The 5,372-nt window shown below is 30.6% G+C and overlaps 1 non-coding gene across 1 annotated transcript; it reads right to left on the reverse strand.

Moving 5' to 3' along the window:
* Positions 1 to 4,290: 4,290 nt before the first annotated feature.
* LOC133862142 (small nucleolar RNA R32/R81/Z41) lies at positions 4,291 to 4,374 on the reverse strand. The gene has a single exon (XR_009899163.1). It is a non-coding gene; the product is annotated as a small nucleolar RNA R32/R81/Z41 (small nucleolar RNA).
* Between the last annotated feature and the right edge of the window lie 998 nt (positions 4,375 to 5,372).

Consider the following 5,372-nt stretch of genomic DNA (forward strand, 5'->3'; position numbering starts at 1 on the left):
CCAGGACATAATTTTGCTTTCCAGTCCCTTAACATATAAAGCAAATTTATCCAATCCAACATGCAATTCAAAATACCTAGGTTTTCTGTTACAAAATTCTATGATTAGGTGGATGAATCTTGTTTTATTTACAGCATCGAAGGTTGCTGGGTGATATAACAAAAATAAATGTATGATCTTTTACCATCTGCAAATCACTTTGACTCAAATCGAGGAAGAAGACATTGGAAAGAAAGAATTAAATATCTATTGGAAAACATATCATCTTATTGTCTTCAACCCTCTGCGTCCGCAACTCATTGAATAGCAGCATACCCACAAAGGATCGAAATTGAAATCGACACGAAACTGTAATATGTCGTTCTATATTCCCGTACGAAGTATTGACTTGTCCTTTGGACCTTCTACATGATACAGAAATGTGATATACATTTTCGTATGATCGATGAACACCCGAACCTTCAGCTCCTCGTAGTAATATCCTGCGTGGTGAAGTTTGTACAGGTGGTTGGCTATATTTCACATAACTTTTTTTCCCTTCTTGCCCAAATTGAGAAGATTTCCTTCTTCATCGAATTCCCATATATTTAATGCAACTCTTCTTCCTTCATCCATTTCGCCAAGCTTATAGAGAAATTTGGCAAAATTCTTTCCAAGGCAAAAAAAATTATCTTATTCATTAAAAAAAAAAAAAAGCAAAAAAAGAAAAGAAAAGAAAAAGATAAGAAAGATAAGAAAAGCATGAAAAAATGTACCATCGGTTGTGTGAGGCACCGAACCCCTTTGGGCAGATTAGGAGTTTGTTGCTGAAAACTAAACTGAAATCGGAAACTTTCAATTGGAATATTAGGCAAAATGAGTCAGTCATTATACATCTTGAGAGCAAATTTTGCGAGTGAGGTAAGGAGATAGGGGCTGAGTCCCTAAGATAGACGTTTAAACATTACAAGATTTTGAGAGTTGAGGGAAAGAGAGAGGGGATGGGTTCTTAGAAAGAGATTTAACAAATACTACAAGAGAAATGACATTTAACCCATTTTGCTTAGAGACGTTGTAGACCTACTGTCTACAATTGGATCTTTTGACTATGCTAAGAGGCGTTGTAGATTTGTTGTCTACAGTTAGATCTTTTGACTATAGAGTCTGCAAGCTTAGAGAGTGGTGCAATTAATGGGAATTAGACGTGTTAGAAAGGACTTTGTTCATGGAGAAGATTTGAAATGGAGAGGAGCAATTTTATTTTGCATTTTTTGGTAATCTACTTACTGTCTAAATTCGAAAATGGTGACATGTGTTTAGGAATGAAGAAGAAGGGGGTTGACCAAGACCAAAGAAGCAATAAGTGTGTATGGCAACACTCACATCTCACTCTATTTTTTTTTTTTTTTTTTTTTTCACTTTCTCTCAAAAAAGTCAAATCCAAAACATTCTAACTTTTTTTCACTTTTTATATCACATCAATCATTTTTTATTACTATTAAAATAAAAAAAAAATTCACTACAAAACAAAACTTGTTCACTTTTCTATTAAACAATTCCAAACTTTTTTATACTTTATATTACATCAATAACTTCTTACTACTATTTAAACAAAAATTTCACAACACAACCATTTACGAACCACACCCGAAATTTGCATAAGTTCTATTTATTCTTGAATATGATTTTTTGTTATGGACTTGAATGTGGTATGGTCTTTATTATTTACTTAATAGTGGTATGGTCTTTTGTTATATATTTAATTTTAACATATATAATTTATTAAGATCTCAATATTTCTCCTGTACTTACATAATCTATTGAGATCTAATTATTTTCAGGTACCTGATCCTCTTCAGGAGTACTTGAAAATAATGAAATCTTAATAAATTATATAAGTACATGAGAAATATTAAGATCTCAATAAATTATATATTTATTGAGAATTACCCTCTGAATAGGAACATGTACCTGAAAATAGTGAGATCTCAATAAATTATCTAAGTACAAGAAAAATATTGAGATCACAATAAATTATATGTTTAAAATGAAATACTTAATAAAAGATCATACTATTGTCAACTTCATGAAAAAGACAATACTACATTCAAGTCCATAACAAAAAATCGGATTGAAAACAAAATAACTCTTATGCAAACTCGCTTCTTTTGTCTTGGTCAACCTCTTTTTCTTCATTCCTGATTACAAGTCACCATTTTCGAATTCAAACAATAAGTAGATTGTCATAGAATGCAAATAAAAGATTAAAAAATAATAGTAATAAATTGGAAATTAATCATACAAACTACCTACAGTAGCTCTCAGTATGTTCATGGTCAAACAATCTGCCAACAAATAGAGTCTCAATGTTGTGTAAAGATCTTATAGTTGCATCTAAGATCTTTAAACAATACGCCGGATATAACATACTGATTTGTGAATTATACTCGTTGTGAAATTTAAATTGTCATTAAATAAAAACAAAAACAAAACAAAAAAAAATTATATTAATTTCTACAAGTTATTTAAATATCCTATTTGACAAATTTAAATAAAACTAAATATCATGTTGCAACAATTTTCAAAGAAGTAATGATGGACGTTCCAAATAAATACATGAAAATAACCATAATGATCAACATCACTCATCGAGATTGTCAGGTTTGTTCCATAGTAGTATGCAAAGAAGAGCCGGGATATAATTTTGTTTTCCTGTCCCTTAACATATAAGCAGATTTATTTAACCCGACATGCAATTCAAAATACCTACGTTTTCTGTTACAGAATTCTATGATTAGGTGGATGAATCTTATTTTATCTACAGCGTCAAAGATTGCAGGGTGATATAACAAAAATAAAGCTATTATCTTTTACCGTTTGCAAATCACCTCAACTTTAACCAAGTAAGAAGACATTGGAAAGAAAAAAGTCCCCAATGAGTAGCTCAATCAGCTAGGGACCACGCCTCATGAAACGGAAGTTACTAGTTTGAATCTCCCCTCCCCATCTTGTGTGTAGACATGTCAAAAAAAAAAAAAAAAAAAAAAGGCATTGGAAAGAAAAATTTGAATATATATTGAAAAACCTATCATCTTATTGTCTTCAACCCTCTGCATCCACAACTCATTGAATAATAGTATGCACACAAAGGATCAAAACTGATAGCTGTCGTACGAAGTATTGACTCGTCCTCTGGACATTCTAGATGATACAAAAATGTGAAATACATTTTCGGAGGATTGATGAACACCAGATTTTGTACAGGTGGTTGGCTATGTCTCGCATAATTTTTTTGTCCTTCTCCACTAAATTGAGAAGATTTTCGTCTTCATCGAATTCCCATATATCTAATGCAACTCTTTTTACTTCATCCATTTTGGTTTGTCGAGTTAAGAGAGAAATTTTTGGCAAAGCTTTATACAAGCATTTTTTTTTAAGAGAAAAGTTTGGATCTATTAAAAAAAAAAAATCAAGAAAAAATCGAGAAAAGACGATTTTGCGAGTAAGAGAAGGATAGACGAGATGAGAGATGGAATGGGTTATTAGAAAGAGATTTAACAAATATTGTGAGAAAAATGACATTTAATCCATTTTGCTAATCCATTTTGCTAATAGGCGTTGTAGACCTATTATCTATAGTTGTATCTTTTGACTATCGAGTTGCAAGCTTAGAGAGTAGTAGAATTATTAATGGGAATGTGGTATTAGAGGGTAAATATATATAACAAAAAAGTAAGTTGATTTTGCATTCCAATATTGTTAAGATTCACGTAGCACGTAAATAAGAATAGGGGTAATTTTGTCTTTGTAATTTTGTAGATAAAAAATATTATTTTAAACTAATTCTAAAAAGATTAATTACTTGGGATTGCATATTAAAATAATTCTAATTTAAAAAAGCAGAAAACCAACACTTTCAAATTAAATTGCGATTTTTAAAAACATTTATTTACAAATTCACGTTTACAAATCATGCATTTTAAAATTATTATTTTTAAATCAGACTTATTGAAATTACAAACAGAAAAAATGACCCTAATTATACTAAAAACCACTTGGAAAATTGTGGGTTTGAATTTGTAAAAAATTTCGGTTTCGAGAAAAAAAAAAGTTGTGGAAAAGTGCAAATAAACATAAAAAGAAAGATTATGATTCATCAAACAATCAGAAAATAATTTTTTATTTTTTTTCTCATATACTGCACCGCACGTGCTGTCTCAGAAGGTGTCCTAAGATTTTTCTGACTTCATCATCTTGATGATGTAACAAAAAAAGAATAAATGAAAGAGAAACAGAATAAAAGCTTCAAGAGCAGGAATCAAAAAGAACGTAGCGAGGATATCTTGATCACATGAGTTGATCATCACCCGTCAATCACTTTCATCATGTCCATAAATCAACCGATCAGAATTTGGGAAAATCAGAGCGTAAAAGGGAAGTAGACAGAGAGAGAGAAAGAAGGCGTGAGGTTGATACGATGCAGAAGGAGAAGCTTTTATAGCGGTGTGATTGAAGCCCTAGAGGCTCTGATGCCATCAAATCGCGCCGTTTGGTTACGGGTATCTGGTTGCCCTAGATAATGCTATTCCATGCTTGGATAATAAATACTTCATCGGGCTGGACCAAACTTGGCTTTTGGGCCTTAGCCCCCGCCTACTAATATTCTTGAATGTATAGAGATGTCCCATTAGTTTCTTTATATATTCTGAACTTTTATTAAATTTAGAATATTAATCCTAGTTACCTCAATCAGTGCATTGATCCAAATTAACTAATTCCAAATAGTAATTGTAATCATTTCATCACCTAATTCCAAATAGTAAGTCGAAAACTCAATCAATGTTGTTTTGTTAATTCATAAAAATTAATCATATGAGCCTCATTAATTAGCTCAATTTTCAAATGTCAATTTTTGAAGGCCACACAGCCATGGGATATATATATATTTAATTTTTTTAATATTTAAGTTTAATATTTTTTTTATTAAGAGTAACACGTATTATCATTTTATTGGTGCTGATGTGGCACACTAACAGAATTTGTCAAGTGTTTTAAAGGAATTTGATTGCATGCACTAAATTATTATTTTGGCCTACCTCGAGAACTTCTAAATAATTTTTTATACCGCAAAGAGCGATTTGTAAATTAGGCTAACCAAAAGGACTAATTTTACATTTTTTTCCTAAAAATTAATCATATGAGACTTATTAATTAGCTTAATTTTAAAATGTCAAAATGTCATTTTAAATCATTTTCTTATGAATTAGTCTAAGGCCAAGACTGACCATAGAAGCTAGTATTGCAATAAAATGCATAAAACAAAATCACATGTATATATATAGTTCAAAACTCATTATTTAAAAAATAAAATAAAAATTATAAAAAATAGGCTA

Source organism: Alnus glutinosa, chromosome 2 (assembly GCF_958979055.1).
Source record: "Alnus glutinosa chromosome 2, dhAlnGlut1.1, whole genome shotgun sequence".
In the NCBI taxonomy this organism is placed as follows: Eukaryota; Viridiplantae; Streptophyta; class Magnoliopsida; order Fagales; family Betulaceae; genus Alnus; species Alnus glutinosa.